This window comes from Anthonomus grandis, chromosome 14 (assembly GCF_022605725.1).
Source record: "Anthonomus grandis grandis chromosome 14, icAntGran1.3, whole genome shotgun sequence".
Lineage (NCBI taxonomy): Eukaryota > Metazoa > Arthropoda > Insecta > Coleoptera > Curculionidae > Anthonomus > Anthonomus grandis.
Window position 1 is genome coordinate 6,896,800 of NC_065559.1, and position 21,761 is coordinate 6,918,560.

The 21,761-nt window shown below is 35.8% G+C and overlaps 1 protein-coding gene and 1 long non-coding RNA gene across 3 annotated transcripts in view; both read left to right on the forward strand.

The window, feature by feature from the left end:
- Nucleotides 1-21,761, forward strand: part of LOC126744810 (glutamate receptor ionotropic, kainate 2-like) — a 504,704-nt gene that overhangs the window by 41,178 nt on the left and 441,765 nt on the right. The window lies entirely within an intron of this gene.
- LOC126744816 (uncharacterized) lies at nucleotides 4,567-5,581 on the forward strand. Of its 2 annotated transcripts, XR_007663313.1 has the most exons (4): nucleotides 4,567-4,698; nucleotides 4,767-4,942; nucleotides 5,386-5,464; nucleotides 5,521-5,581. It is a non-coding gene; the product is annotated as an uncharacterized LOC126744816 (long non-coding RNA). The 2 variants fall into 2 exon arrangements; XR_007663312.1 differs by having other exon boundaries at nucleotides 4,567-4,942.

Consider the following 21,761-nt stretch of genomic DNA (forward strand, 5'->3'; position numbering starts at 1 on the left):
GCAGATGCATTTAAATAACAGATACCCAAAATCCATGCGCATGGTGTGCAGGTACTGCGAAATACTCGCTATCCATGGGGTTTATCTGAGATCACATTTTCAAGTCATAGACATCGGTTCGCGTTTTTGTTGGAATTTTTCTTAATTTTTTGTAAATTGTCCCAGGAAAGGACACTTTCAACTCTGATAAGCAAACACAGTTTGTATTCTTGATTTTTCAGTTTGTTAAGAGTTCTACACATGTATATAATATAGGGAAAATGCTTTGTTGGACGGAAATATCTGGAAATGATGGAAAGCGAACATTAGAGGCTACGGCGGTCATATTTCCTGTGACTAAAAGTTACTGACTACCCATAAACTACTACACATTTTTCAATACATGAGCGGAAGCTAGTTTTAACACATGCTTGTTTCATAAAGGACATATCGTGTACATAGCACGTAAGAAAGACACTTTCTTACACTCTTGTACAATTTGCTAAATTCTACTAAGTAATTTGTTCTGTATTGTAGCGTTCAAAAGAGCCGTTATGGAGGAATTGTATTTAATAAATTCGAAGTTGGATTGCCTTACGGAAATAGTTACTCTGAAATCGTATACTCATTTCATGAAGCCTTCCTTTGACGTGTCGAGTTCAGAGAAGTTTTTCGAGAAGATCCCGATTAAATGTGTCGAGGAATTGGTGATGGTTGAGCAGTGGCTTGAGAACAAAGAAAATTATAGAACAATGGTAAGTAGTAACAATTAAATTTTTGGTAATCGTAAAGCAAAAAATGACAAAATAGATTTGAACTTTTACGAAAAATTTCACATGTTAAAAACTGCCTTTTTTGAAAATATTCATTATTATGGGCAAATTAAACTGGTATTAACCAAATAGAGCGTTTTTTAATGAAAAAACTGCATTACATTAGGACAGAGTATATAAATAATAATAAAGGTTAAAGAATGAAAGCGTAAATGAATCCACCATAGTAATAAAAAATATAGTGATCATACACAATATTCAACAAAATAAGGAAGTTTAGTATATCCAGCTTAATAGCGAGATTGCCTACAGGGAGGAGTATTGTAACCTTGTGGTACCTGGTAAACCGGGGAAGGACGTCGGTACAATACAGGGCCTAATGGTGAGGACCAAATGGATAAATAGTGCCTCTCGGAGGGCTTAAGGATCAACCGTAAAAAAAGCAGAGACGCCTACTATTACTAGGGGATATAACTTTGGCACACCACCTGGTGTGTCTGTGATAGGTATGCACTTGGAATAGACCAGGACAGTTCGATTTCTGCGACGGGCTGGTGAGACTGATCAAAAATCTGGTCTCTTCTTCACACATATGGCCAGTGACTATATGGCATCTGAGACAGTGGATTGCAAGAGTTTCGTGACGCATGTCAGAGGCAGAGAGAAGTGGCAGGACTCTAATGAGCCCACATTGCTAAACTTTGAGACCATCTGGTCTACAGATGGGTCCAGATTGAATAATAAAGCTGGTGCAGGGTTCTGTGGTCGGGCCGCATATATCACCATCTGAAGACTTCGCTGTATTAAAAACGCCTACAGAAAAGCTTAAATTGTGGACGCTGCAATACAGTCGTGTCAATCTATTCGGACAGCAGGGTCGCCATTAAAGCTATTACAGCCGAGCTCCAAGCTTGCACTGAGGTGCATAAAGGTCCTGGAGGAATTGGTGAAGGTGTGCTGCAGATTTCAGCTTATCTGGTTGCTTGGCCACCCAGACTTTCATGACCTTGCTAAACTGCTAAACGGAAGCACCTGACATGAGAGAGGCTAAGGCGCACATAGATGGGCCTCTGCCTGTCCCACCAGACAACAACTGTGATTAAAAAAACGCGAAATGGCTAGTGACAGTTTTCTTAACCAGACACTGTAGTTTAGAAGGTCATCTCTACGCCATAGGTATTGTGGAATGCGGATGGTGTTGGGAAGAGGATGAAACTGCAGATGCGTTAACGGAGAGCGTCCAGCGTTTAAGGGCACTAGGTTTAAATATATAGGTAACACATACAGTTTTCCCAGCGACATTAAGTCGCTCAAACCAGAGTGCCTCATTGGTTTTTCAAAGATTATTGGCCACTTTTTAGCGGCCCACTGCCTTACAAATTCAACTTGACGAAGTTTAATGATGCAAAAAAATATACGAAGTTGAAAGTCATTACAATAATTAAGTAAATATCTAGGGAATCGCAGACAAAAATCTAAATAATTTAAAGAATAAAATCCCTCTCCAGCTTTAAGTAGTCTCTAGCCCTTAAAGAGACTAGGATAGGTTTCTTCATTTGTTTCTGCTATCTTATTGATCTTATATCTATTGAGCTGCGTAGAAGAATGGATGTCATTCATTATCCAGTGCGCATTACCATTCAAGATGCCAGTGATCAAATGAAGGACGCATATGATGTCAATGCCAAAGACCAGAGGTACAACAACGGTGACTTACTTTGGCTCTATGGCTCTAAGAGACAGAAGGGTCTGTCATTGAAACTTCAAACTTCCTGGGATTTGGCCATAAAGTGCTGGAAGTCATCAACGATGTTCTTTACAGAATACAAAAACCGCCGAGGGGTAAAGCTCGAGTCATTCATTTTAACTAACCGGCTCCTTACTATGAAAACCACAAAGACGTTGAGCTGCGGCAAATCCAACCAGAGTCGAATGCGATGGATGCATCCAATCATTCTAGTGGCCGAAAGAGTCGGTAGTGCAGCAAAACCTGTACTTATGTCTGAAGGAATAGCTGAGGTTTTTTTGTAGAAACTTCGGAAAAACTCAAGAGCTGCGTCGGTCTAACCCAAGAGTCTGACAGACAGATTTTCTGCCTGGTTACCAAATATGCATCAGACTAGAAGCCAACCTATAAGGATTTTTGCGATGCTTTGTGTTCCCTAAAGAAGGTGTTACTTGCCAAGGATCTAGCAATTCTGAAACTCGCCTGCGGCTCTATAACCTGGACTGGATTTCAGCTGTGCAGGCGTGCAAATTCTGATGTGCTGTTACACTCGCCTACCTAAGAACACCGTTGATTCTTATTTCTCCAAGAGAGACAGTTGCAAGAGGAGAATCTTCTGCCGATATCGACATCTACTATCTTTGAAATTAGCTTCCAGATATGATTCCAAAGATAAAGAAGGGAGGGGGCAGTGTAATGAGAACGCCGCCAGTACCACCTGTTCTTCGTCATTTTGGAATGACACAAGCAACCACACACCGCACGACATCTATAGAGATGCATGGAAGGTTAGCGAATCTTTCGGACAGTGTTCTGCTGAGTATATAAAGAGCTGCGTCGCCACTGGAAAGTCAGTTGACAATTCAGTGAAGTGCGGTTCCGAATAATGGCGCGATATTTAAATCGGACATAAATTGTAGTAAATAAATACGATGAAAATAAATGTTTCTAGCAGTCGTAAGTAATCGTGTTTAGTAGTGTAAATTAATCAGTTGACTATTTTCGTGTATCGGTTATTTTAATTCATATTTATATTACGAACGGTAAAAGCGCTACAATACATATAGATCAATTACAAATCATAATATACAAATCAATTTAATATAAATTAGACTAAATAATAGTGTTCATACGTAAAATTATAATGTTGTAAATTTATTAGCAATGGATTACAGTCTTTATTAGGTTAAGGATGGAAAATTACTGTTGGAACCAGTTATCAAAATAACTGTTTTAAGGTCTGAAATAAACTGTTCTTAAAAAAATAAGAAATTAATCGTTTAATAAAATTTGGGAATTTCCTTATGAATCTTGGCCTTTAGAATCTTTCATAAAAAGCAAACATAATTAAGAAAGAAAAAAGAAAAACACTTTTTTTTAAACCAAGAATAAAGATCAAAACAAGGGCAAAAATAATACCTTTTAATATTAAAAAACACAATAACACAAACATTAATTTGTTCATTAATAATAAAATTAACAGAAAAAATAACTGAATGATTAATCAATGAAATACTATCGGATGAATAAAAATAAAAAAAATACATTAAAAAAAACAATTTTTCTCATTCATAAGTTAATTTTTTTCTCACTTTTATGCACGTTTATCATTATAATTAAAAAAAATGACCTCGCATGTTCCTTACTTTTAGGTTGAAGAACTAAACCGCATCGGCGGAACAAATCTAGCTCATTCAGTAAGAAACATCCTGTATCGAACACTAACCAACGAACTAGCGGAAAACTATTCCTGGGATGGGGCGAAACAAAAACGACCCTTTAAGCATTTACTTGTAGCCAAGGGCATATTGGGTAAAGACCCTTAATTTAATACATTCTATCTCATATGAAGCATTTAAATCGGTTTCAGATGCTGTCAAGATACAGTATAAGGAGGCTACTGAGACTGAAATTATTAACGTAATCAAATTATGGCTTGTCAAGGCTAAGGAACGGACCAAATATAGAAAAGAGGTAACTCACCTCTTTTTTTATTTGTACACCTAAATATATGTGAAAAGAACATTAATAGCATAATGTATTCCCTTTTCAGAGCATTCATCATGATATAGGATAACTTCTGTACGTATAAAAGCTCTTCCTCTTCATATATACACTCTATGTACGTTCCACTATCATTATTAATAAATGTGAATAATTTTAATGAGCAGTAATTTCTCTACTAAATTTTAAGCTGATTTAGTAAGAAGTTTTTACAGAGTAAGTTGTATTTAGCGAAACCCTATCAACTCCATTTGCCCAATCAATAAGAACCCTCTTTCTTTCAGCCATATTAAAAGGCCTAATAAAATCAATTTAAAAACTTACTCAGAACGTCCAGTATCTCATCATGATGAATCAAATTAAAGGAAATGAAACTGTTATTGATCTTGACGATATTCAATGCACTCAAACCTTTAAGGAACGAAAAGACATGAACGCGTCGTTAGAAGATGACGAACAGGTAGATAGGTCATTTATAAGAATCATCTGTTGAGCTACCTTTTTCTTCTTTAGTGCATTCACTATAACATGAGAAACACTTTATGCTTGATTTCACAGTTCACCCAAGTCTAGCAATTCTCAGAGAATGACGCAATGAGATAAAAAAGTTAAAGTCAAAAAAGCAATAATCTTATCTAGAAGAATGACCCATTCTTATTATATGAAATCACTGATCACAAACACCCAAACATATAAAACAAAACTTATTGATGCAGAAATAACCATTAGAAACATGAGAAATTTAGAAGCAAATTTGCGCGTGTCTACTGTTTGAGACAGAGGGAAAGCGTGAAGCTTTATAGAAAAAATAGAAAAACTTTTATACCCTTTTCCGAGTTCTTGCTATTTAATCTTCCTAACATTAAAATACAACCGTTGTCATAATGCTTCTTAAAATTTTAGTCCGAACTACATCAAGAACGTCCACATACCACGAAGGCTACAGTTACGGAATCAATAATAGATACGGCTCTGGAAAAATGTGAGATACAATATTGGCTTCGTCAAAAGCTCGAATTAATGGACAAAGGGTTTTAGATTCTTAAGGTGTTCGAATTACCGGAAAACCGGATGTCAGGGTAAAGGTTACAAGTTGGTGGGTCGAAGCACGAAGCGATCCTTCGTTTTGGTGCAGGAACACGACCACCCACCGGATTACGAAAAAGAGGAAAAGGCTCGAATGTTGTACAATTTGCGGCAACTTTCCAAACAAATTTCGGGAGAGCCAATCGAAATCTACGGAGCAGTTTGTTGCTTGTAAATATATTTTATCATTTTATTTATTAGGTAGATTTTCACAGTAGAGTTATTTCGGGAAACATTTTAATGAGCAGCAGCTTGCTACTTTACAAGCCATTACATCTCATTAAATTGCACCTCCACTAGTGTAAGCTCTCGCCTAATGATGGTGGCAGCATGAGTGTCACTTAGAGTACTTTTTTTCTCTTTCTAGCAAAGATGGTCTAAGTAGTAACCAAGTATATAAAATTCCTTCAAGCCTGAATTCCTCGTTTGATCCAGAAGGTTTGTTTTCATCTAAGTTAGCAGAGATCAACTGTGAGATTCCAGGGAGATTTTTCAATGATATTGATATCCCCAATCCTTTGAAGACGGTTTTTTGATTCCGGTTATTTTCTGAGATATCTTTTTTAGTAAGCTTCTGCTTTTTTGACACCAATTCAGTTTAATTAACTTGTTCTCGGTTTTTGCGTTGAAGATCCACAAGTTGTGTCGTTTTTGTTTAGAGGATCCATATTCAGCAAAATTTTTTTGGTTTTTAGTGTTTTGATTATTTGTCTGTTTTCGAAAAATGGTAGTTGAGTGACAGAATGTTTAGCGTTGTAATCCAGTAAGTCCATGCTATCCAAGTTATTTTCACATTCTCGGAGGTGATGACTTTTTGAATGATCATCTTTTATTCTTCTTGTGGCAGGTTTTCTTGATAATTTCAAATCATATTTGTAACGGAGGTTTCAATTTTTCCACAAATTTCAAAGAGCTTTTTTGCTCATTTTTCAAATTAGCTCATCGTTCTCTGTTATCATATTCAACGTTATGAAGAAAATAATATAGAAACGTACTCTAAGGCACGTCTTATCATTTCTTTTTGGCATACAGCAGACTTTCTTTGCAATTAATTGCAATTAGCCAGAGCTAAGTTCTTTATCGATTTTTTTCTTTCTTAATACTCTTTTCCAATACCTCTAATATTTCTTCCTGAACGGACTCCCTGGTGCAAAGGTGCATATTTATTTACTCGATGTTGCTGTTGCTCAAAATATAGATTCTAAAAGCTCCCCGTATCTTCACTAACTGTTTTCCAGTTTTTACACGTTAAGCTTTAAACGAACCATTTTGCAATTTATTCTTCAAAGACGCACTTCTTAAACCTTCAACCATCATTCCACCAACCTTTCAAAGTCCAGAGAAATGAGCGCTTTCATTGATGACTTAATGGGTTGGTGTTGCTTTGGTTGAAGTTTCCAAGACCGTTCCCGACCGTGAAGTTCCGTGACAAATGCACAACTCTATAGGAAATATTTATTCTAGATGTCCAGACATGGAAAAATACTGGCCCTATTCAAAAGCAGTCAAGATTATAAATAAATCCCGACAGCAGGAATGACCATTATTCTATATTTAATAAAGAACTTTTTTTTATAGCATAGTGTTGTTTTATTACCTATTATCATATATGTGCGTTTATTTGGTTTGCTTTTTCAGGACCTAGTCTTAATAAATAATTGTGTCACTGAGGCGCTCTCATATAAGACTGGTCAATTTCTTTCTTGGGGGGGAGGGACTCATGCATCAAGATAGAAGTCATAGGCGTAGCCTTAATTTAAAGAGAGAACGACAATGGAATTCCCAATATGCCACTTATGCTTATTTTTACGTAGTGAACACCACAGGCGGCAACTTGATCAGACAAGATCGTTCAATTTAGGTCAAATTGTAGTTAGAAAAGTGAAAGTAGCAGAAACGCTATCGTTCTCTTTTAGCACTCAAGACCTAAGTTGGCCAGACCTGTATATGAAATTGTTGTGGGCGTGTCATCTGCGCTAGCCAATAAGGACTCGCGGACGAGCTGTTTTCGTATAAGTATGAGATAAGTCGAGTCTCGTATTGATGATGTCGAATGTTCTCGATTTTGATAGAAGAATGAGTTGGATGCTAGATATTTGTTTCAATAAACGACAATAAATGCAGGGAATATAATTGTGGGATATTTCCTGCTTTTGTGGTAGGAAACAAAGCGGAGTTTATTTGGCATCACCTGTGGAATTCCAGAATGGTAAAGGATCCTGAACTCGCTTTGGTAACTCGGAAATACTGACCTTGAACTCATACTTCTTACTCAGCAATCATCAGAGAGAGAGGGAAATTGATAGTTTCTTCGTTAATCAAATTATACCGTTTTCTATGGAATTGCACGATTCAGTCTCAGATATCTGTTTTTTGTATCCTAATGTAAAATGGGGTTTTTCATAAAATAAATCACTAAATAAAAACCGAAACAGCAAATTTTTGCCAGGACACAAATTCTATTTACGATTTGTCGGGACACCATTATTGTCTGATATTCTATACAATTTCTCAAGCTCCATGTTATCACGAGTATTTTCTTAAGATATTTACCTAAAAAATTAAATCAACATTCTTTAGATGAAGCTCAATTACCACAATTATTTCCAAATTTTGTGCCCAGCACTCTTGGTTTCCACTGTATCGAATCAGCTTGTCTACAATTAAGAACGAGATGGACAAAAGAGAGCCCATGGCAAGCAGACCTGGTATTTTTTAACTTCGTAGTTGCAATATATTGACCATATCTCAATTTGAAAGCGGTTTTTATACTGTTCCTGCGCCAATTGACTTCGTTTACGATATAATAGTGACACAGGTGGAACCCAACCGAACCCAACGCATGGGATGAGTATTTTTCAGCTTCGTCTCTTCCCCGTCATCCGCTCCTGTCTTTGTCCAACAACAGTCAGTGTTCTTAATGAACCACATGAAAAATGTACAAGGACCGATCAATATATATATTTTTCCATTAATTTTTATCCGTTAAAGTTGCAGTATAGTGACCATTTTTTAATTTGAAAGTTGTTTTGATATTCCACAAAAAAAAGCAAGTGTCGGGTATAAGAGAAATTCACCGTATGGAATGACTATATTCATCCTTGTCTCTTCCCATTCTTGCTCTTTGTCTGACAACAATCAGTGTTCTTAGAGGGCCATTTGGACGTACAGGGAGCAATCAGTATATATGGTTCTACCTGTATTGTAACAAAAACAAAACAAATTATAAAAATATATAATATATAAGCCGAGATATAAACTTAAAGGTTCAAACGTTTAAGCGAAATAACAGAATTGAGCTATTGCTTCTTAAATAAATTCACTGACAGGCCAAACACAACAATGTTGCAACTATTTATGGGTTTACGCTAATAGTTTATGGGGGGATTTTGAGCATAGTACGTGAAGCGGAATACGGAAAGATTGAAAGGCACCCCTTCTAATCCTAGTTGGTGTAAATCTAAGTTTATGCACTCCAACAAGCTGCTACAATCTATATAACTAATAATTAGCTTCTGTACAAACATCATATCTGACATATTCCGCCTACGTTCTAACGTAACCAGATATAAACAACTCATAATTAATGCATAACCATGATCAGCAATTAGCAAACCCCATGCTGATTACGCAAAATCTTGAAAATTTATGCTGAACTCTTTCCGCAGTCAAGTTGTGTACTGCCTGATAAGGTGACCAAACTATAGAGGCATATTCGAGCTTAGAACGAACCAGCGAGCCATAGACTCCAATGAAAGTATCCAATGAAAAATTCATACAATGCCTGAGAACAAATCCAAGCATTTTGATGATCTGACTGTAATTTCGTTCCTTGAAAGATACATTCTCTTGAAAAATGACCTCTAAATCAAATCTAAATTAAGTCTATCCAAGTCTTCCTGCAAAAGTCTCTGATCCCGTTGATAGTGAATTACTTTCCTATTTTTAAAGTCATCAGCGAAAGCCAAAGCAAAACTGTTTTAAAAGCAATTAAAGCTAGTATTTGCAAATAAATTAAAGAAAATTGGAGAACAATGAGGTACCCCTGAGGTCACAATAATTGATTCAGACAAAAAAGAATCTGTTGTGACCCTCTGTAGATGACCCACAATAAAACTAGCGAGAGTAGCGGCACCAAAACTCAAATTAAACAACCTACTCAAAGAAACCCCATGATGATCAACTCGATCGAAGGCCTTTGAAAAATCTGTATAAATTGAGTCAACCTGCTCCAAGGCACTGATTAGCCTATTTTGATATGACAGCAAATTTGTGACTGGCAATCGACCAAAAAAAAGCCATGCTGATGCATATTGACCAAATTTCGGCACATTCAGCTCAATTAATCACTCACCAAGCTATCGAAGAGTTTGGGAATAGAGGACTGAACGCAGAAACTCAGTAGTCTCTGACCTCACTCTTTTCCCCATTCTTAAAAACAGACATTACAGAACTATACTTCCATCTGTCGGGGAAATACAGAAGTTTTTAATGACATATTGAAAAAAATGTGAAGAGGTTTACCTATTGCGCAAATACATTTTTTAAGAAGCACATTTGATATGCCATCAGGATCTTAAAGTATGTGTATCTATTAGTCAAGCAGCAAATCTTATTAAAAATGTCTGAAATTGCTGCCAGATTTAAATTTTAAAAAGATTACTGGTTGATGGATTGACATTCATTCCAAAATTCTGCTCCTTACATAGACAGTTTCAAAGTAACTTTTAAACAAGTTAACGATGGATTGTCCATCATCTGCAGATTCTTTATTATAAAACAAGGAGTGAGAAGGATTCGAAGTGGTGATTCTCTGAATCAACATTGAACATAAATTGGTACCTGCAAACTTCTCTCTTTGTTTTACACTCGGATCTCCACTTAGAAAACTGAAGATAATCTAACTGTGACCTGATCTTATGTATTTTTTATGGAACATTCTCTTTTTGGAAGAGAAGCATCTCAATTCAGAAGAAAGCCAATTAGGATATGTGCTACTGCGAAACTTTTTGAGAGTTTTTTCTTGTTGATTAATGGGTGGTTGTATGTATTACTGTAACCTACATATATCTTAAAATGCCATTCTTATATTGTTTTAAGTGACATCGCATATAACCGTGACACAGGGGAGACCCAGTGCGTGGGTTGGGTTGAGTATATTTTTTATTTTCGTCTCTTCTCATCCGCGTCTTTCTCTTTGTCTGACAACGATCAGTGTTCTTAGTGAGCCACCTCAACGTACAAGGAGCGATCAGTATGTATTGTTCTACTCTTTCTTGGCCTGACAACATTTAGTGTTCCTAAAGCCGGGTTTAGGCGCAGCCAGTAATTTAGTAGAGTAAAGTAATTTAGTCGATTGACACTACCGTTCACACAAGTCGAGTTGGCTTCATTCTCTTGAGTTGACACAACCGTTTATATGTGGCTGGTATTTTAATAGGAAGTCGAGAGTGTGCAGCTTAGTACAATGGTGCAGTACTAAACTAAAACTTAATAAGACGTGGTGTAGTACTCAACTAAACTTCGTATCCAGACGTGTTCAGTTGACCGGCTAGCGGGTTGTCCTCAGGGGTGGAGTTGCAACTCGACTAGAAAAATAGATTAGGCTTCTATTTACTAAACTCGACTAAACTGAATGTGTTTAACGAGCCGAGTTCTAAATTACTTGACCACTCGACTAAATTACTAGCTGCGTCTGAACCGGGCATAACAGGCCACCTGAAGGTACAAGGAGCGATCAGTATATATTGTTCTACTTGTGTTAATGGTTGGTTGTACATTGACCATACCTCAAGTTAAAAGCGGTTTTTATACAGTTCTAAATGATTTCGGATGTAATAGTGACTTAGGGGAAACCCAGCGCATAGACTGACTATCTTTCTCTTCGTCTATCTCCGTCATCCGCGTTCCTCGCTTTGTCTGACAACAATCAGTGTTCTTAGTGGGCCACTTGGATGTACAAGGACCGATCAATATATATTGTTTTACATATGTTAATAGGTCGTTGCATATTGACCATACCTCAATTTGAAAGTAGTTTTTATGCTGTTATAAGGATCTCAGTGAATCAAGGCGACTATTTTTTATCTTCGTCGCTTTGCTGTCGTATTTTGTTGCAATAATAAGTGATTGTTTAGTATAGGCAATCGTGGCACACCAAGGACCTTGGCGAGTTCATAAGTTGCACTTCTTGAATTTGTAACCGAAATAAATCGTTATACATAAAAAGTTGTTTTACTAATGTCCTAAATCTATAAATAGCGATCAAAACAAGAAAACACCGAACGCAATATACTAAAACGAATATTTTTTTAGATAACACTACTGGAATTAATAGAAGAACATCTTCGTATCATGACGGATACACTTATGGAACTTACAGTGGAGTGTACTCCAAGAAAGTGTAAGAATCTTGAAAATTATATAGCATGTTCAGCTAACCGAGGTCGGTTTTTAGCTTCCTGAGATGCTCGGGGTTTCGCAGTACTGGATGCACAGGCAAAGGTTTCATAATGCGAGGTCAAGGAATGGAAAGTTTCGTGTTGACGGAGCAACACAGTCATCCGCCCAATTATTTGCTAGAGCGTCGTAGTGAAATATCGAAGATATTAAGGGAGTTTGCCATTACGATTCCTGGGAAGCCAATCGAGGTCTACAAGAGTGTAGCATCTATGTGAGTTGCTGAAACTATTAATTTTCTGAATGAAACCTATCTGCTTACCCAAAAATTACTCTGATGTGTTGAGCTCAGTTTTATGGCCATAAAATTGCTTTATTTCTTGCCTAGTTTTGAGGTGAAGCACTAGTCGTTCTCTTTCAATTCAATGGAGCTGACTTTTCTCAAATACCTTGTTTATTTGTTGAGATAAACAATTTTCAGGGAATCTTGGAAATAGGATAGGTACAATGCAAAATAACTTTCTACATTAACAAACGTTACATTGTATAATAATTATATTATTTCCATGATTTTTTCGGATATAGGGAGAATTGGTAAAATTAAAATTGCGAATCTCAGCGAATGAAAATCATTTGTCGAAACTATGGCAATTTTTAAATTTCGCGGGTTTGGAAGGTTGAATTGTCAATTTTTTTTTTGTAATGTTGGTGCGCATGTTTCTAAAGAATGATCAATATTGCAGCTAGAGTCATTGTTTGATTTGTCAATGGTAGCTCCCAAGGATAGAGGTATTTTTACGAGCTCTGTGTGGAAAAAATGCAAAGTGTAAGAAAGTGTGAAAAACGACTTGTTTTGCACGTTTATTATTTGACATCAAAATTTGAACGTGATAGAGCAATTCTGCGTTCTGATTTAGATTGATCGCATCGAACACTCCCGTCTGGTTTTTGGGTTGAAATTCTAAAAAAAATCTACATATGATCTATAAGGAACTTACTTTTTTATGTTCTTGAGGCAAAAAGGGAACAACAGTAGTTTGATTGTTGTTATGGTTTCTGCAAGCATTTGAGTAATTTTGATTTTTCCCAATACATTAAGCTTAATACCGTTAGGGCATGCGTGGATAAGTTTCATATTATTCGGTATATTGGTGGAATGATGACAAGACAACAATTAATGTGCAAAAGAAACTTTATATCTACCATATCTGAGTTTTTAAATTTATGAGTCATGTGTTTGAGACAAGCTTTGTAGAAATTTTCATGCCAGATGGGCCACTATAAATAGAGTTGCAATTAAGTTACAATATTGTTAAAATTATTGAATTTTTTGGGATTTTGTACTTGAGGCGTACAAAATTTTAGTAAAAGTTGATATCTCAGACGTTTTTCGATAAGTTCAATTTTTTTTTGCAATCATCTTCGAGTTTAATGCTTTTGAATTAATTTAATTTTTGTATGTTTCTTTATTTAAATTATTTTTGAAGTTTTAAAATTTTAAATAAGCTGTGTATACAGCGAGGCGAAAATCGGAGCGCTCGAACGTCTCTCTCACACGTTTGTTTCTCACTCCCACTCATGTAACTCAGTATCATAAACCATACAAATCAGGACGTTCGACGCCGATGCTGTGCTGTGTATACAGCTAGGAAAAAATCAGAGCGCACGAACGTTTCCCCACCACTCGCTCTTTCATACACTCTGCCTCTCTCACGCTCATATAACCCAGTAATATGCAGAAATGACAGCCTGCTTTTCCGAAGTTATGTTGGCTACTGTCTATTGTCGTACGATGGGGGCAAATATTCTGAGGAGCAAAAGTAATTTAATTAATTAAGTAATTAAGTAATTTATTAAAAAAAAAAAAGTTATTACTCATCTGGTATCAGTTATTTCATATATAGGAAAAATAATTGTACAATGATTATATAATGCTACTCTTACTTGATTTTTTGCATTCCGTTTCCTTTTACCCTTTACTGTATCAGCTTTAGTAATAATCCATTTTCTTCGTCAAACTGGATCAAATAACCCAATTGGAAGAAATAGAAACATATTTTACATTCAAAACTCATGATTATTTACATTCTCTGGTCTGATCCCAATTATCATATCATATAATCAGCCTTTGTTGGATGTACGAGAATCTAAGCTGAACCATATCCCTATCGATGAATTAGTTACGTTTGCGTCCATGCCAGTATTAATTACAAACGTTGGTACCATTGTTTGTGTGCAACCAGACAAACATCCAATGCTAAAACTGAAGCACTTATGCATCAATGAAATCTACATTGATGACCTGAACATTACGGAACACAGTCTCAATCAGTATTACGAACAACTTGATAAGATTATCAATCAACCGTTTATTCAAAAAGACATGACCTGGTTGACCATTTTGACAGTCGAATTAAATTTTTTACTAATAATTCTGTACATTTTCTGCAAATGTCAAAAATCCAGACCTGCAAGGCTTTGTATCACTGTGAGCAATGTCAATGGCAACAATTTTCTACATAAAAGACCTAAAATAGATAACGAATCTCCAATATTCTTAAATGAAGACGTCCCAGTATTAATATTAATTTTAACAGTTGCTGATTGATACCACTAAAGATTTCCGATGATCCTTATCATCCATCCCAAATTCATCAAGACGTCTGTCATCTTTTCGTGTTTTATTCTATCGAACGCCTTCCGGTACTCTATAAACCAGGCAAAAATATCAGAGCTTCTATCCCTACATTGCTGGAATCACAATACTTGGAGACAGATAAGTGTATCATTGGTACCCAGGCCTTTCACAAATCCAAATTGTGTATGTGACACTCTTTCCTCGCAGATCCTATAGATTTTTATATGAATGATTTTGAGGATCAGCTTTAGTATGTGACTTATTGTTCTGCAGTCACCACACTTTTTGGCTCTCTGTTTCTTTGGTAACAAATTCAGATATAGGCCATTCTTTCGAAATGGTCCCAGGAATGGAACCTGAGGAATTGCAAATGTACTCCATCCAGCCCTAGAGCATTTCCTTTCTTAAGCTTTAACTTCCTTTCTAATGATATCAGGTCCTGAATGGTAGGTGGGTCTCCTTTCTCATCAAAAAACAACTGTTCTATAATTTTTCTTCCAAGTTTCTTTAATATCTTCTCTATCCACGATCTCTTTTGAATCATTTATAAGTTTTCTCACATTTTTTTTTGGAACTTTGAATCTGCTTTGCAAAACTTTTATTTCTTACCATTTTTCCGTAATATGTCTCTTTGTGTGCTTTTGTATGTTGAGGAACTGTTCTTTTGTTTTCTCCGTTCTTCCATGAGTAACAGAATTTCTTCTGTCATCCATGATTTAGGTTTTGCTCCATCTATCTTTGATATCAGTTGTTGTTTCAGTATCAATATTTGTTCTTCAGTCTCGTCGCAATCAGTCTCCATTTGCCGTTGATGTCCTTCTTTACTTGGTCCCTTTCTGTGCCGTTTTAAGTTCCTTAAGATTATATTTTGGTTGTTTTGTTTTTATGCATAATCTTAAATTTTTTATCATTTATTCTCCGGCAAGTGGATTGGGTTCCTACTATTTGTCTATATCCAGGTATGTTTTCACGCTTGTGAAGCCGTCTCTATTTCTTTAATTTATTAATATATAATCTTAGAATTTCTGATATACTCGTATCAAACCTGTTTCTTGAACCTTTTTTTAATCCATTCAAATAAAACAACTTTTTAAATCCTGATTTTCACCATTATCCTTCCATAACATCAATTAAGATATTCATTAGAAATTAAACCAGATTGAGAAAGAGCTTTCTGAATCTCGCTGCTTCATGTTGACCCTCTAACCTCCTAATATATAAACCAAAATCGATATTTGACCAGTTGTTCCCTCTTATTTTAGTTATCCAGAAGTGCAACAAATTTGGCCATTTTCCCGAGCTGTCCGTTGCATCAACAAAATCCGAGAGAAAACCGGATTTATGAGACCGTCTCCTTTCAAACAAAATAAGTAGTTTAAAATTATTAAAAATGCTTGCTTTTAAAGGTTTTTTTAGTCACTTAAGTTGTATTGTACCCATATATTGTGACTTGTTTAGTATAATAAATAATTTCGTTTTAATTGACATATTTACATTAGAATTTCGATAAAAATAAATATATTTTCTAGAGCAACAATTTTTTTGTTTTATTTACATTTTACAGCAACATCCCGCGATCTCTTAGTTCCAAGAGCCCTCATATAAGGTCCTATCGTATCATGCTTTAATAATTTTAAAAATAAGGGTTAATTAAAGTTAGAAGTAAGCAAAGGTAAAACAACGAAACAAATAAAATCTAGAGAGGTTATATCAGGTGAGTTTGCGGGCCAGTTAACCGGATCCCCTCGTCCAATCCGCCCAGCGTAATTTTCGTACAAAAAATGTCGAATAACTACTTCATCTTGCTGAAGTACCATTCTTCACCTCGTTTCTTAGTCGATGTCTGCCAACAGTTCTGGCAGCTTATCTATTAGAAATTCCAAGTAGCTGTGTTGATCAACATTAGCTTCAAAGAAGAAAGGACCAATCAAATGACAGATCATACAGGCTCCAGCCATGTTGATGATCTGCTTATCCCACCAACAAGACAAAGTTAAAGAAGTCTGAATTATCTGCAATCTCCTGTAAAATCCATTGGCAAAATTCAATGCTCGAACCAAAGTAATTATTAATATCAGAAGGATGTGTTCGATCAGGGAAATGTTCAGCGTACTTCCTTGCTGCAGCATTATTATTCTCCAAAAAATCATAATCATCACACACAATTTCAATAGGAGAGTAATCAGCCATTTTGAGACTTTATTTAATTTTACTAATATGAATGAGAGATGTTATGAATGTGTTTTTGTGCTTTGTTATTATTGGTCATCCTCAACACCTGGTTTACTGAAGTGTTATCCAAGATGGATGCCAGCCTGAACAGAGTCCTGATCAAACGAGATCACTTTAAGTCAAGGATATATATTTAGTTCAAACAGAAACATTTTTTAACCGCTAGAACGCAGTTTTCAAGGTTACTATGGCACAGTTTGAAATATAATTTGAAACGTAAAATTTCTCACTCTTTTCGAATTCGCTACAAAAAATGGAAGTTCCCATTTAAAAAAAATATTCTGACCTCAAATTGACCTTGAAAAACGACCTCAAGGTCAAAATGACCTCCACAGATACCAAGTTATTCTGTATCTCACTTTCGGTGCAATTTGGGTGCATGTATTGGAAATGGTGAACGTTAATAAAAAAAAGAAAAATACAAGTAAAAAAGACAAGGACACCACTAATATAAGATGAATTAATTTGTTAATCCGTTAGATCGTTAGAATGAGTATTAATAACGTGACAATAAAGCAAAGTGGACTATGAAGCAGATAAACTACAAAAAGAGATTATTGAAAGTATCAGTTAAGGAGACAATGTCAACAGACCGTAAGGCAAAACAAGATTTTTTATTTTATCACACTCAAGTTTTTATTTAGGCTTATTTCCAAGATCTCCTTATGAAGACGGTTCCCCCATGATGTTTTGAAAGTATCGATATTTACTTACTATGTGAAAGGTTTAAACCTTGAATTGTAAAAAAACTTGTTAATGAAAAGGAAAGGCGATAGTAAAGAGTTGGAGAGATATTAAGCCTTAAAAAAATTAAAAGAGAAAGGGGAATAGGAATAGAGTGACCAAAAGAAAATAATTATCAATTTTAGAAATAGAGAAATTAAGGCAAAGAAAAGACAAGACGAGAAAATTTAAATGAAGTAAAAGGACCAAAGGCAAAAATAAATATTACAAATAAATATCAAAAGCAAGGAAAAATATAGTAAATTAAACAATAGAACTCGTTTAGGACAAAAGAATTTATGAGAAAATACAAAATAAAATTTATATGGATGAACATAAAAATGCACAAACAGGTACTTCTTAAGGACAAAAAAATATAAAAAAAGCATAAATAAAGCTAAAATTAACCTACATCTTAAGTATTTTAGCAACAGCTGATTGCCTGGAACTCTCTCCATTATTTAAAACATTTCCACTGTCCAGCTACTATTAATTCTTTTCATTTTAGGGATAAAAACTAAAATTAAACGTAACCGATTAGGCAAAATAATCTATGGCGGGTACACATACATAACCAGTTATTTCACCGAGAGTCCTCGCAGAAGGTTGGGATTTTATTTAAATTAATTGAGCATAATTTAGATTCTTAATTGCAGGTACCTTCGTTGCAGCCGGTACTCTAGTTTACGCTGCAAAGCTCGGGCAGTACAAAACTGCCAGACTCAGGAGATAAAGTTATTCGGCACCCATAATCACAGTTTAAATTTGGTTGAGGATAAAGTTTTAAATTTTTTAAATGAATTGAAGAAAAGCATCGATTTGAAGCGGACTTTGAAGGATATTTACGAAGATGTAGCTGAAAGGTATTTGGATTTAATTATCGTGAACAAGCTGTGAAGCAAATAGGGTATTCGTGGAGCAGCCATATTAATAGTAATAGTATATTTACGACAAATCAGACCTACCATATTTAAAACGTAACTTGCTTGTAATGACATCTCTTGTTCATCCCTGATTGTTGAAAGAGGAGAGAACTCACCCTTAATCTGCACAGTGAATCAACGAGAGCGACAACGTCGTGAATATTGATCCTCTGGTCTCTTCAAGGGATGGGATATACTGAAGTATGTGCTCCATTTCTCTATTATATTAATAGCTGCTTGCATGCAAGTGGTCTTAGAATTTGTCTAGCTAAGGAAAGGTACACCATATGTTTCAAAGCTGCGCCAAGTTTTGTCCCCTAATAACGCGCGATTAGCGACAGTAGCGCGCCTTTTTTAATTTAATTTAAAGGCACAGAACGCAACAATAAGAATTAACGCAACGGCACTGTTTATATGCAAATTGCGGCGATCGATACCGTTGCTTTGGCAGCGGCGTAAACGAATTTACTGCGCAACCGAGCTGAATAACACGTGCTGTACCTTCCTATTTGCAGAATAACTAAATCATCTACATAAGCTTCTATGTAGTGGCAATCAATATTTAGGCGGAAAATTGTCGAACTTGCTTAAGAAGACTATCCCGAACCAAGTTTCACAGGTGAAGAGGTAATAACGTCTCACTCAGCCTCTGGTCATCATGCTCTTAATTGTTGACATCCTGCACGTATCCTTGGCATAGTCTTTTTATAGATTTCGGGTAAAATGATGATGGACTTATAGGGCTTTAGGTTTTGGGGGTGCTGTAGATCAACCTCTCTCGTTTTGAACACAACTGTGACTTCTCTTTACGTCTTGGGGATGTATCTTAGCACCAGAGACGCTTTGAACATCCTCACCAGGTTCGGAAATAAATGTGCCTCACGAAGTACTGGATAGATACTGTCAATCCTTGGGGATTTAAAGAGTAAGAATCTGGAGAGTACTCAAAATTTAATGTATCTGATCAGATCCAATCCACATCTGAGGGTACCTTACTTACCCTGTTAAAATGTTGAATAAGATGTGTAGCAAATCGTAACTCTGTGCTTTCTTGGGAGGTTGACAGTATTCCTCCTTGCGTAAATTTCTCTCATTTCTTTACATGGGTTTTTTGGATTTCTTAATATTGATTGAGGTGGCTCCGCTAGAGTGCCTGTAGAACATATTCTTGATCACAACATGGCTGCTTCTAATCATAATTCAATTTTGCCTACTTGCTTCACACCTTTAATATATCTCCACATTCACTTATAAACTTACAATAGAACTCACTTAAATTTCATAAATAGATATCCAGAGGGTGCCCAACAAAGACCATTTGCAAAAATCCGAACCACCATGACAAGATGGAGGATGAAAATCCGAAATTGTTGAATTAAAAAAACAATGAAATAAAGTGCCTTATTACTTTTCTTTATTTTATTTATACCTCAAATTACATTATCCACCAATAGTGTAAATATTCGGAGACTTCATACAAATATTTTTAGAGTTTGGCGTCCAAGATTTGATCCAGAAAATAAAAAAGAGACCGAATATGCCCAGGTACATTGTAGATGGATTTGTGTTTCATGTGAATGTCATGAAAGGCAGCCCTCAAATGATGTAAGTTGTACTGATTAAAATATTTCGTATTCTCATATAAGACGTGTTTTCTATCCAATAATTGCTTTTTAATCGAATTTCCTTGCACCCTGCTAGTTTTATATGCACAATTTCGCATGTCAATTAATTGCTATTTAAAACAAACCCAATAAATCATCAATGTCAAGGAGACTTCCTGCTAGAGGTGCCTACAAAATATGGCTTTAATTACCTGAAAGAAGTCATACCATATTAGCCTAAGTGTTCTTTGAACAAACGGAGGACTGAACGGCTTTTATATAATTTGCCAAAAGGTCGGACGGAGGAGTGAACGGTCGGATCGGACATATTGCACACCGGTCTGCGCCAACATATTCATTTCATATGGCACACTATGAAAATATGGGAAACAGATTATGGAGGAAAATTGAGTCAGAGTGGATTCTCCAAACGTTGAGGACAATAATTTAGTCCTAATTTAGAAAGTCCTCATATAAGAAATAATCAAAGACAGACTAAACCTCTAACTCACTAACCTGGAGCTTCCGCTCACTAGCCTGGAGCATCTCCAAGAGCTTCCACTTATCAGCACATCATAAATCAAGTACCAACATGAAAAAAAGATATGATCTCGAATGCTTCTAATCTAGAAGCCACAATCACTGCCTTATAGAAGCCGCAAATCACTTCAAAAGAGTTTTTCTCCCGGGTAGTTGAACTCGTTTGATCCTGGAAGAAATCCGAAATTACTTCAACTATCTGAAAGAAGTCAACGATGGCACCAACTGCCTGGAAGAACCTAAGACTATTAAACTTCAATTGCCCGGAAGAAATAAAAAAATAATTAATTTCCTTGAAGGTCATCGTATTTATAGCGAGTAGTCGCTTAATGTGCGGACTTGGAGCTCTCTGCCACGTAGCCTGGGCACATACTGTGTTTATCCAGGATCATCACCAAGAAGTGCCTAATGGGCAAAGGCAGAAGTTAGCAATGTTGAACTGAGGAAAAATAATGAGAGCAAGAGAGAACATGGAAGTGGAGGGATGCTAAAAGGCCAGAACAAAAAGGAAGAAGGAAGAGATGACCAACACAAGATATTAGATAAGATCAAATGCAAATACTAAAAAAATTGACATAGCGTAAGAGCTAGAGTGAGTGTAAAGGAAAAAATGATAAAATAATAGACGGGAAGAAAATTGCCAAGAAAAAATCTTATAAAAAGGAAATCCATATAAAAATGAAGCTATGATGAATGATCAATGAAATATTAGACAAAGCTAATGTAAAATAAACACGGAAAGAGATACAGGCAGGTAGAGGACAGCCGAGCAATTGATTTGAGATTGGCGTAACAGTCAAAAAATATGTAAGATTGCTTGCGTATATTTACAACAAATTTTAACCAATGAAATGAAACAACTAAATTCAACCCAATGACAATTAATAAAGAGATAAAAAGGAGAATGGAGACCAGGAGAGACAGAATGAAAGGATATGAAGTTGCAGAAAAAAGAAGAGAAAATTAAACAGGTCTTAAGAAGAATGATCGATAGGATAGAATAAAAGAAAGTAAAAGAAAATACTTAGTGACAGAAAAGATAAAGAGGAGGCTATGATAAAACGATAAGAGTGTAAAGGCAGACATATAAAAAAAACTGATGAGTCGAGGAAAAAAGTAAAACGAAACAAAAAG